A 13,379-nucleotide genomic window follows, 5' to 3' on the forward strand; every position below is an offset into this window, starting at 1 on the left:
AGTTTTAAAAAATGCAGTCTTTGTTTAAAGATATGATCACAAGTTTGAAAAAAAAAATGTTAAGCTATCAAGAGTTTAATGGGGATACAAGGATATTCCTAGCTGATTCACAGACCTCACATATGACCACAGATCTTTAGACACTGACATTGCAAAAGTCAGATTAGAATTGACTTGCAAAATTGAACAGTGAAGATTCTCCAAGTTGTATGGATTCAGAGATGATTATCATACAGGGAGACATGTATTTTGTTTGTTTCAGCATATATATTTGTGTTTCCTGTATGCACACATAACCATCCACAAAGGCAGCAGAGGAAATTTTCTCTTTGTTACTACTCAGCCTTCCTTCTTTTTTTTTTGGTCTATCACAGCAGAGGATCATTAGATTTTCTTGACCCACCTTGTTTTTTTCAGTTTCTATGACAACATGCTCTTCAGTTTACCTCATGCCTCTCTAGATGCTTCTCTTCTATTTTTCTTTTCTTTTTTTAATATTTATTTTTTAGTTGTAGTCAGACACAATACCTTTCTTTTATTTATTTATATATTTATATGTGGTGCGGAGGATCAAACCCAGGGCCTCGCACTTGCTAGGCCAGCACTCTACTGCTGAGCCACAACCCCAGCCCTCTTCTATTTTTCTTGTTCTTTTATCTCTAATTGACCCTGGAGTGCTCTCTCTCTGTGTGTGTGTGTGTGTGTGTGTGTGTGTGTGTGTGTGTGTGTTGTTGTTGTTGTTGTTTTGGTTTTCTTTTAAAATTATGTTTATTTTTTGCCAATCTCCAACCCTTTGTATATTTTTCACAGAGACTCATGCTTGCTAGGCCGGCACTCCACCTCTGAGCTACATCCCCAGTCCCAGGCTGAAATGTTAAACAATGGCTCTACTTCCAAATATAAACTGCTAACCCTGAGTATGCTTTTCCTTTAACACTTCTTATATATACCCAGCTTCATATTTTACATCATCTTCTAGACATCTGTCAGAAAACCTGATATTGCTTTTCCAGGCAATAGGTACAGCTACGACTGTTTAACTTTTTCACTGCCTCTGCCACACATTTTCCTTTCTCTGTCTTCCCTTATTAGCAATTTTCTCTTACTGTGGATTCATATTTCTCCAATCCCTATTTTCTCATTAATTTTAATTGACTGCACTTTCCAAATCACATCTTTAGTACACACATATTTGTGGATGTATTGAAATCATTGTGTGTATGCGTAAGTGTGTGTGTTGTTTTGGTTTTCTTTTAAAATTCTGTTTATTTTTGCCTATCTCCAACTTTTTGTATACTTCTCTACCAAAGATATAACAGGAACTGCTGTTGATGACACAACTGCATTTTCTGTGTTTCTCTTGTCTCCATGTACATAGAATTTTCTGAGATTCATTGATGAGATCTACCCATACTTTCTTGACTCTGTCTTGAGCTGTGTTTCATAATTTTGTGTCTCTGGGTAATCTCCTTCCTTGTTACATTTGACATACAGATTATGTCAAGCAGATATTCTCAGTTCCACCATTTTTGTCCTATAAAATAATTATTAATTTTCAAAACATATCTTAAATTACTTTTTTTTTTGATGTGGGGCTACCAGGGATTGAACTCAAGTGAATTCTACCACTGAGCCACATCCCCATCCTAATTTTGTATTTGATTTAGAGACAGGTTCTGAGTTGCTAAGTGCCTCATTTTTGCTGAGGCTGGGTTTGAACTTGTGATCTTCCAATCTCAGCCTCCTAAGCTTCTGGGATTACAGGCATGAGCCACTGCACCTGGCATCTTCAATCATTTTTAATAACAAATTTTATGTGTAAATAAATCAATATTTTTTTACCTAAGAAATCACTCTGAGTATGACTGGCTTTGTTTTCTTAATATAAATCTGCATTTTTATCTCTTTTGAAAATTACAGTATAAACTCCATTTTTCTGATAATTTCCACATCTTTTCTATGGTAATGCTAAAGACCATGGTGAAGAATATTATTCATTCTGTATATACCTGTGATAATGTCTGCACATTACACATGAGTACTATGTAGATTGAAAAGATAAATTCAGAAAAAGAAGCAGGTTGAGCTATGCAACATTAAAGAGAAATTTTCAATTGCAAGTTGCACTTAAGTTTTTCAGACAACATCCACCTGAAAGATGAGGAAGTTGCTTACAAAATTCATATATTGTTAACCTGCATAAGAATGCAGTTGGAACCATTTTGTTGTATAGGATTATTGGTAATAGAATTATCAAAGAGTTTACCCTACTTACCTTTAAATATCTTTTATACAGAAAAGTATACATATTGCAAATATACAATTAAAAGTCTAATCTTTCCTGTGAAATAAACATACACATCAAAAAGTGATATATTGGGCAGGGGTTGTGGCACAGAGGTAGAGTGTTCAATTTGCACGTGCAAGACACAGGGCTCTATCCCCAGCATCAATATAAATAAATAAATAAATAAATAAATAAATAAACAAATTAAATAATGGTATTATGTCCATCTACAACTAACTAAATAAATAGACAGATAAAAAATTTTTTACAAAGTGATATAACAAAGAGGATTTGTATGAGAATCCAGAATAGTATTGATGCTGGTTTCATTAACCACCAAAAGTAAGAATTATCTGAACTTGTTAAGTGTATAGATTTTTTTGTTTGCTTGTTAGAAACCAGTTTTTAAACTTTTTTTAAAAAAAATTATAAGTGTATCATTTTATTCTGTAAAAAACTGGAAAAGTAAAGGATAACAAAATGTAGAAAATAAGTCACTACCAAGATAAATATTTAGTATATATACTTTTGCAACTACTATCATACATATAGTTTATGTATGATATATATTATATATATTAACATTGTTTGTGCAGCATATATTTTAAGTTCCACAGCATATGTAATTATCTTCTTGTGCCATCAAATATACTTTATCACATGACTAGATGACCTCATAGATTCCCTTGAGTGGTTCAACCTTAATTTAAACTACTCCCAATTATTGGCTATTTAGCCTATTCATTATTTATATTTGTTATTTTGGTAATTAAAGTGCAAAATTGCTTGATTATTTTAATGCATATTTTCTTGTGGTAAAATATGCAAAAATAAAATTTTCCATTTTAAATGTTTTTGATATAAAATTAAATGGCATTTATTACATTCACAATGTTGAAAAACATTCCCAGATCCACTTAAAAAGCTTTTTATCTTCCCAGATAGATACTGTGTACTCACTAAACTACAACTCCATATTTACCAACCCCAACCTCTGGGAACTTTAATCTAGTCTCAAACTCTGAATTTCTTTATTCTAGATATGTCATAAAGTTGAATCTAAATAATATTTGCCTTTTGGTGTTTGCCTTATTTCACTGTGCATAATGGTTTTACTGTTCGCCATATTGTTCTTTTTTTAAAAGAAATTCATTCATTTTAGATGGTTGAAAAACATCCCATTATTTGTATGTAGATTTTATTCTTTATGACATCAAATCATAGATTTTTTGTGCATTTTATTGTATTCTCTGTCACAGATATTCATTACAATTGCTACATGCAGTTAAGATATCATTTATTGAGATTACTGCATAGTAATCCACTGTGAGGATTACAGTAAGGCATTTGGTCATTTTAAAATTTTGTTTTGACTACTATGAATATTACTGCTAAGAACATTCTAATATGTGTGTTATCATAAATCTTTGTTTTTGTTGCTATGTTATGAGATATCTGGTTCATATGTTGTACTTTAGTGGAGCCAAAGACCTTTCAAATTTCATTATATCAATATGCACTTCCACCACCATGTGTATTTCAGATATTTACAGAACAGATTTCATAATAACATTTTTTTAAATATTTACCTTCCTTGTGAGCAGACAGTAATATAGCATTCTATTTTCAAATTTCCTTTTTTCTTGAAACTTCTTTCCTTTGTATTTTGTACACATTCATGTTGGGTTTTCTGTATTTTTCTCATTCATTTGTTGAAATTTGCTATATAATCTGTTGTTCTTTGTTGGATATATTGTCTCTGATGTTGTGCCTTGTCTTTTACTCTTTTAATAGTCTGTTATTTAGATAGGGTCACTATATTTCCTAGGCTAGTCTTGATCCTGTGATTCTCCCACCTCAGTTGGGATTATAGGTACCAGTACTGCACCTGGATAATCATGTCTTTTTATAAATAAGAGTTCGCATTCTTAAAGTAGTCTAATTTATAACCTATTTTTTTCTCATTGGGTTAGCAATTTTTTTTTTCTTTTTAAGCATAGTGTGTTTTACTCCATGGTAACACAAATACTATATTTTATTCTATTTCACAATTTGAAAAAATGAATGTTCTGAGCTCAGATGAAACATTTTTGCCTAGAGATGATTATTGACATTTTGAGATTAGAATAAAATGATAAATTAAATAATATAGAGAGTAGAACAAGAATATTAATATAACTTATTGTTTTAATCCATTCTTCATAAATAATAATTAGTAAGGCCAAGTGTTGATGAGCATGAGGTGGTAATGGATTAACTATTTGTCAAAAATTAATTAGATATTATTTTATTTTCCATTTCATATTATCTACATAGTTAAGTGTGCATAGATAAACTTGCATAATATCTAAAAGGAGAAGTTCTATTTGTAGATCTACTATAAATATTAATTTTACCCTAGTTCTATTTATTAAAACCCAAATTTGATGGTGCAAAACTACACCACCAATAATGATAAGAAGTATTTTGTTTGCTCCCTTTCTTAGAAGATATTGCACCAAAAATGTTACCATTCCTTGAGTAACTTGTGACTGCAGAATTGATTTATGCATAATTAAAGCAAGCAGCAGCTCTATTAATGTTATTTGAAGCACTCTATGAAAATCCCCCTTAAATAAATTAACTCCCAGTTGTATCTTTTTAAATTTTCAACATTAGTATTTTTCCCTATAGACTTTTTGTAGAAGAAGTATATAGAGAGTTAGGCATTACATTTCCTTGGAGAGGTAACACATTATCTAGCTAATGAATTAACAGAGAATAAGTGGTTGGATTTACCACTACTGTTCATATTTATTTTTTTGATCAATAAATTCTGAAGGGAATAGGAAAATAGAAAAATGAAGATCATCAGCACAGGTAGTAAAATCAGTGAAATAAAGCATGTGATACAGTGGGGTATTTAGATTGTGGCAAGAAAGACAGAGATAAATGAAAGTGTGTATGTTTGTGTGTGTGTATACACAAACACATGTATACATTGCATCTGATTATAACGTTTGTTTCAGAATGTTTGTAATATAATAAAGTTTGCTTTATTTTCTCAGCATATAACAAATATACTTATTATATTAATATCTAGCTGAAAAGTGCAGTTTTCTAGTTTGGAAAAAAAACATGATAGAATGTGTTAGAAAGTACAAACAGACTAAATATGCAGATTTGAAAATGGAGACCTATTATTACTCAAAATCAGTCAAAAAAATAACTGAGAATGTCTTTGAACCTGATAATTAAACATCATGAGAGAATCCAAATATTTGATGGACATCGTGTCCTTTGATTAAATGTGTAGATGAATAGATCATTTCTAGTAAATTCCATGAGTTAAGCAAAATGGCTTATTGAAAATAAACTAAGGTTGTGATTTTACAAACAAGCCCGACAAACTATGGGAAGAAAGCATGAGACAGAGATAGAGAGAACGGGGAAACACCTGTCTGACTAAATCCTTGAGTAATGTGTAATGTGAAAAAGCCATCTGGAATCATGAACATTTGGAAATATGGAGAAAACTCTACCAGTGTTCCACCTGAATCCCCCTTGCTGTTACTATTTTATTACACACTGGCCCCCATTGCTTAATTGCTTACACATTGCTTGAGGACTCTTACTAAACCTGGAACTGACTCAGTTCTTTGTGAATCGGGCCACAAGTGCAGGAATTAATGGTCTGTGACACTAATGCACATTCTACAGCAGACAAAGGGTTTGTGCACAAATGTCTCATATTTCTTGCTTCTCAGGAGGAATAATTCTGAGGAGCATGTTCTACATCATTTCTCAGGTTCTCTATTGAGCTTAAGCTACAGTGCTAACTTTCCCCATGATGTAGCTAGTGCAGTTTCTTCCTGTACTTACCTTACTTTCATGCCCCTGTTAGAATTTCCTGGGAACACCTTTCTAATAAACTGCTCAAAATTTTTGTAAAGGTCTGCTTCTGGGTAAATTGAGATTATGGCTTTTGGTGCAAGAAGGAGTCCTAGAGAACACAATGTCATCATGATAGGATTTTGGAATTGATATGTTGCCTGCCAGATGGCAATAAAAGCCATATTACTGGTCGTCAGTGAGGTGGCAAATTCTATAGCATTGAAATTACTAAAACACTCCCATGTTAAAACTCACACTTTGCAAATTGATCCACAGAGATGAGAATTAACTAGTTTATAGAACCTGTCCAGCATTTGAGAAAATGGGAGTAGTATGAATAAAGAGAATCTATTGATTTTTAATCAAAGTCTGAGATTAGGTGTATAAAAATGTTAAAAAATATTGAGACTCTCACAGTGATATGTTCTTCTATAGAATTTCTGCTTGATCTTGTTTTTGTAAGAAGTTTATGAAAAAAATAAACAACAAATCAGGCTACATGTATCCAAGTACATCAAACATCAAATCAGAAACTAATATAATTTGAATATAGGATCTAATTTTATATTTAAGCTTGCGTATTTATAATTTGCCTAGCATATAAATATTTACTATGAAGTTATTTTCTCATGCACGTATTCTTGATGAGTAGTTAACTGTTGTTGTTTTTTTTCTTTCCCCTATTCCAATATGTCCCCTAAAATCTTTTCTTTAGTTACCCAGCAACTCAGGGCATCCTGTGAACTTCTCAAGGGGAATGGTAACATTAAAAATTGAATTTACTTTTTATTTTTCTTGCTATAGGGATCTTATTTCTTGAATTCCCCATTAGCTTGGAAGCTCTCTTATGAGTTCAAAGAGATATTTTATTTAATTTATGAAGACTTTATAGTTTTACATACTGGTATGATTGGTCTGCAAATGACTAGTGTTTTATATTAGAAAAAAAATGTCTATATAATCTTAAGTAAAAAACATGATATCACTTAATATAAGCTTATCACCTTACTTGTGGTAGATTTTATAAATTCTGCTTTTCCTTGGGAATTACCTAATTACTTACAAGTTCATAATCACTTTAACTTATAATATTTTATAAATATCAGCTTAACTTAGTGCCTCTCTCTAAAAGTATACACAAGTATAGTGTTGGGAAAAAAAAAAGATATAAGCTTTTTAATCATACTTCTTGTGTTCAAATCCTAGCTCTAATTTTTTCTAACTCAATTACCTTGAGCAAATTAATAAATCCTCCATTGCATCAGTTTCTTCATTTATGAAATGAGGATTATAAAGCCTAATGTTGCCTGAAAAATAACTAAATAATTTAACACAGAAACTGCACTTTGAACAGTGCATGACATATTTAAGAATGCAATAATTGGAACCACTTGGTAATTGTATGTGTATGTTATCTTCTACTGTTTAAATTTGCCTTAGATATTACATGTTTATAAATAATATATTTAGCTGATGTGTATAAATACCTTCAGTTAAAACTTGTTTTATCAGAACAAGAATTCATATAATGTACTAACAATTTTTCTTTTTAAGTAGGGAATTTAAGAAATCTAAAATGGAATCGTTTTATAAATTAGATAAAATATAAAAATAAAAAAAAATTTTGAACTACAGAAGTGATGAATGTATATCATACTAAACAAATAGAATCTATGATGCTTTTCTAAATAATGCCCTACCTACTATCAATTCTTATTGAACTATTATAAGAAATGTCAATTAAAACAACAAACTAAAGCTATTTGTTATTGTTCAAAATGAATTTTAGTAAGGAGGTCTGAAAGTTAATGCCATAATTTAATCATTACATTTCTGAATTGCCGCAGTCTCTGGCTGGGCACAAATCACGAGCCTCCACACAGCTTGTAAATTCAAACAGCAATTCTTTATTCCCGAACTCACACCGGCCGTCTACAAACACGTTCTGGGGGAATCCACGTTCTCTGCCCAAATCCACTCTCTCCCAAATCCACTCTCTGTCCAAATCCACTCCACATGGGCTTCTGTCTCCCAAAATATACTGTCTGACCCTAAGCACTCAAGAGGAACTCAGCAGCAGGATACGCCCTATTCTAAAGGGGGAACACCCTAATCTCCTATTATGCTAAACCGCCCTATTCTAAAGGGGGAACACCCTAAACACGGATCCTGCCCTGGTCCTTGAGCAAGGTCACCTTTCAGAAGTCCTTCCACTAGACAGCATGGGAGTAAGCTGGCAAGGAATTTGTCATACCTACTTGGCTAATGGCTCCCAGCACTGAATATTATTGTTTTTTTTTCCTTTCTACCTTTCCTCCACCTCCTTCTTCTTTTTTTTATAGTGCTAAGGATTGAACTCCAGGCCTGAGACACATGACTCAAGTGCTATGCAACTGAGATATATCCCAAGACCCACTGACCTCTGTACTTTCTTACATTGTCTCACATGTGAGCTTTTGAGGTACACTTCATATCCACACTAAAACACATACTAAGACTTAGAAACAAGGAAAGCAAATAATAATAGGACCTGAATAGAATTATAATATTAAATTATAATACGTCTACTTTCCTTTCCCAAAACACCCCTTTTATATTTTGAACACATATGAATTATAAAGAAACACCACTTTTTCCTTCTAAAACTTCTACCACAATGAAATACTAGTGGTATTATACATTTTTTATCTTTTATTAAGAGTAATTTGTAAATATCTATTTTTTCTTTCAAGCGTTAAAATTCAATCTTTAGACATTTAATTTATAATCACAGAAATTATCATAGTATTTATGTTACAATATTGTAGGGATAGTGCATCTTGAAAATAAATTAAAACTACAGTAAACGTTGATATGGCCATAAGATGTACATTAGGTTCCAGGGTTTCCATAACAAATCACTGCAAACTGAATGGCTTCAAACAAGGTGAAGGATTCCAGAATCAAGGCATCAACAAGGGTTGGTTTCTCATAGATGATTTGTGAGAGAACATTTCAATTGTCTTTAATATTTTAATCACTCTGCTTACTTTTATTTATTTTTTAAATTTATGTATTTGTTCCAATTAGTCATAATCACAGTAGAACGTATTTATGTACTTTGATATATCATCATAAATGGAATATAATTTCTCATTTTTGTGATTATACATGTTTTAGAATCATATCGGTCATGCAGTGACTTGTGTACTTAAGTAATAATGTCTATTTCATTGTACTATCCTTCCTACTCCCATCCCCCCTCCTCTTCCTTCACTCTCCTATACCTAAAGTAACTCTATTCTCCCCTAGCCCTATGGCCCTTATTGTGAATTAGCATCCATATATCACAGAAAACATTCAGTTTTTTGGGATTGGTTTATTTCACTTGCCATGATGTCATCCAACTCCACTATTTACCAGTAAATGGCATAATTTCAAATATTTGAAAAAATGTTCAACATCTCTAGCAATTAGAAAAATACAAATCAAAAATACTCTAAGATTTCATCTTTCTTCTTTCAGGATGTCAATTTTCAAGAATACATGCAACAATAAATGTTGGTGGGCTGGGATTGTGACTCAGTGGTAGAGCGTTCTTCCAGGTAGGACCCAGGTTTCCTCAGCACCACATAAAAATAAAGGCATTGTGTTGTGTCCATCTAAACATGAAAAATAAATGTTTAAAAAAATAAATGTTGGTGAGTATGTGGGGAGAAAGGTACACTCATACATTGCTGGTGTAACTGCAAATTGGTACAACCATTATGGAAAGCAATATGAAGATTCCTCAGAAAACTTGAACTGGAACCACCATTTGACCCAGCTATCCCACTCCTCAGTTTATACCTAGAGGACTTATAATCAGCATATTACAGTGATACAGCCACATCAATGTTTATAGCAGCCCAACTCACAATATCTGAACTATAGAACCAACCTAGGTTCCTTCCACAGAAAAATGGATAAACAAAATGTGATATATATATATATATATATATATATATATATATATATATATATATATATCAGCTTTAAAGAAGATTTGTGACTTACTTTTAAAATATAATTTAAGTTATTGAACTGTTAAGTATTTATTTGCATGTAAACATATAAATGATTATTCATCAATATTACTTTGTTTCTTAGATACAATCACAGTGAAATCCCAGAAAAGCATTAGAAACAAATTTTTCTTGTCCTTGGGAATAGTTTGTCAAATAGATGAGTCCCTTACAAACTAATTTCCTTAAACATATCCTATTATATTAGGTCCTATTTAAAAATTCAGACACTTGTTGCTCTATGCAATTTACTAATTCAACAAAAATACTGCATAGTGAGAGCCCAGTATTACTTTCTACTTGGAATACATATGACATTACCTACTATTTTATTTTGAATAAAACCTGTAAATCTAATTTCTTCTTTCTGCATAAAGCATTTGAATGATATGAAGGTTATTTTCTGTGAATAATTTTACATAATTATTACTTTACAACTCTTTCCTCTCTCCTAGTACTAACCAGAAATTAAACATTTGAGCTCAAGTCCAGTCCTTATGGTTAGGGAAGGAATGACCTTGAATGGCTTATTTCTTCATCAATAAAACAAAAAAAAGTTTGTTAAAATATTTATGGATTCATACGTAACGATCCCTTTTTTCATTCTAACTCAGAGTCAATAAAAAATACCTGTAATTTGTACTAATTGTAATGCTAATTGGATAAAATAACTATAGACAGTACACCAACAGTTATGCTAGCAATTTCTCCTAAAGACAACTTCAAAATAACTTGTAGGTTTTTTTTTAACACAGTCTAATCCAGTAAGTTATATTAAGAAAAATAAGATAGAGGCTGTAAGAAGGTTGAAGGTCTTGAAAGGAGAAACTCAAAACTACCTCTCTAGAGAATAGAGTCTTCCTCAATCAGTTGAAATAGCCATTTCTTCTCCTTTAGAGAGGTCATTATTGGATTATGGAGAAGTAGGTTCAATTCTCATACTTCCTTTTTTTTCTTTAGTGGAAATATAAAATATAAGCCATAGGCATTCTCCCTCTCACAGGATTTGTTCTTCCTATCCCTGAAGTTAATATGAAACTTCATAAAATGTTAGTTTTACCCTGTGACCATTCATGACCACCCAAACTCAATATAAGGAAAATCCACCAAAAGTGTGTTCCTGAAACATACAGTGCGATTAACATCTTCTTGTTTCTATTGTTATTCTCTTGTTATTTCAACTTGGCATTGTTTCTTTCATTTCCTTACGGATTTCTTAAACTTTTGTACACCAATAGGAAACTTAATTCTTTTATTTTATATCCAGAAAATTATCTTTACATCCTGATAACAATATTCAGCAAATTAGCTTTTGAATTCTAAATGTTAATGGGATGTTTTCTGATTGGCTAGTATTCATTGGTCCTTCTGTATCTTGAATATATTCCTTGTTTATTTCAGTACATAGTTATAGTTTAATTGTCATTTCCAATAATTAATTAGAAGTGCCCCAAAGCATGGTTTTGAAATATTCAGATTTATCTTATAGGTGAGGTATGTTTATCACTATGAAAAATATATATGTTACAAAACTTTGTTAGATTTAAAAATATGTAAAATAAATACATTTTAACTCACTTGAAATTAACTAATTATTCAAAGGCAATAAATTCCAAATAATAAATAATATAGAGAGGGTTTAAAATATTTGTATACTTGGGCTTATCTAATTCATTTATGTATTTCTTACTTTCCATAATTCATTTTTCTACTTATGAAAGCTTATTAAAATATTCAGTTTAGTGAGTTCTGATGGAAAGGCAGAAAATATTCATTTTTCTTCTTGTATCTTCTAACTTAAAAGTGTATATTGGTTACTATATTTTAATATAGTAGCTGATAGAATGCTCCCTTTTGCTTCCCTATGTCAACCTAATCAGAGGATGGTGTTGTTAATACTCTCAACATATCTATAAATTGAAGCTCTATTGTGATTCACATTTTTCTTTCTAGAATTCATTCTACTATGTTTTGTTTATGAGACAAAAATATCTTCTAAATATAATACATGTGTATCAATTTTACTATCCATGTCAACTATCCTGAAGTTCTACACAGTAGGTACACTTCAAGAAACCCTGGGTGACAAAGCAGTGGGTGTGTGATAAATGGAGGAATAGGTAGTGTCTAGGGTTCCCAGTAAACACAGGACTTTAGAAAGAGGAGTTGCAAAAACTTAAATTGCCTTCGATCACAAAGCATTCCTCAAGGTGTGACTCATTGGTCACCTGCATCATAGATGCCTATGATGTGTCACTATTATTCCTTGCTCATTTAATTATAATGAGGTAATTTAACAGTTTTTTAAAAATAGTTAATTACAGGTTTCTAAGCCTTACTTCTAAGAAGATGTAGGGTGGATCTTGTCTATCTATATTTTTAAAAATACCTATGGCTAGTGGTTTTACTAAGTTTCACAACCACCAATTGGCAAGTACTTTATTTCAATGTCTCAAGGTTTATCAAGGTGTAATCCATTGGGCTTTATTAAAATTAATTCTGCTTTATTTGTGAATTGAATGAATTCTATATTCAGTTGAAGATCCCAACTCTCCATTTAATTTTGTTATGACTTCTTGTTGACAGTGATGAAACTGTTGAAGTCTGAAAATGATTAATAAGACATTTTCAAAATTAGAGGCTTAAAATTCTACACTCAGTTTCATTCTGCAATCCATTTCCTGCTTCTGGAACTTGACAATTGCTGAAATTTCTTAAAGAATGTCCTTTCCTAGGTCTATCAACACTTTGTTATAAATGTGTTGTTCTGAGGTAGGAAATTTCCATGAAACTGCTGAACTTTATTATGCTAATGTAAATCTTGGCCTACACAGAGGAATTCTATCATTCTGTCCCCAAGTCATCTTCTTTAGATTTTTCAAGTAATAACATGTACAACATAAATAGTACTCACTATGATTCAGGAGTTCCTGTGCCTATCTCTCAATATGATTAGAAATAGTGTTTTACTTGGCAACTCAATTTGTCTAACTCAGCTTTATCACTCTATATCATAAAGAAGAAGAGACTGACAATGCTTCTGCCCCATAATCATAGTATTGTAACCATTCTTATAAGATCTAGGTAAGTAACTATATAAGAGAATGAAAAGTTTTATTAAAAGTTCCATATATTTATTACAAAATGGGACAACTTAAGGGATTGCTTATACAAAT

Source organism: Callospermophilus lateralis, unplaced genomic scaffold (assembly GCF_048772815.1).
Source record: "Callospermophilus lateralis isolate mCalLat2 unplaced genomic scaffold, mCalLat2.hap1 Scaffold_139, whole genome shotgun sequence".
Classification (NCBI taxonomy): Eukaryota; Metazoa; Chordata; class Mammalia; order Rodentia; family Sciuridae; genus Callospermophilus; species Callospermophilus lateralis.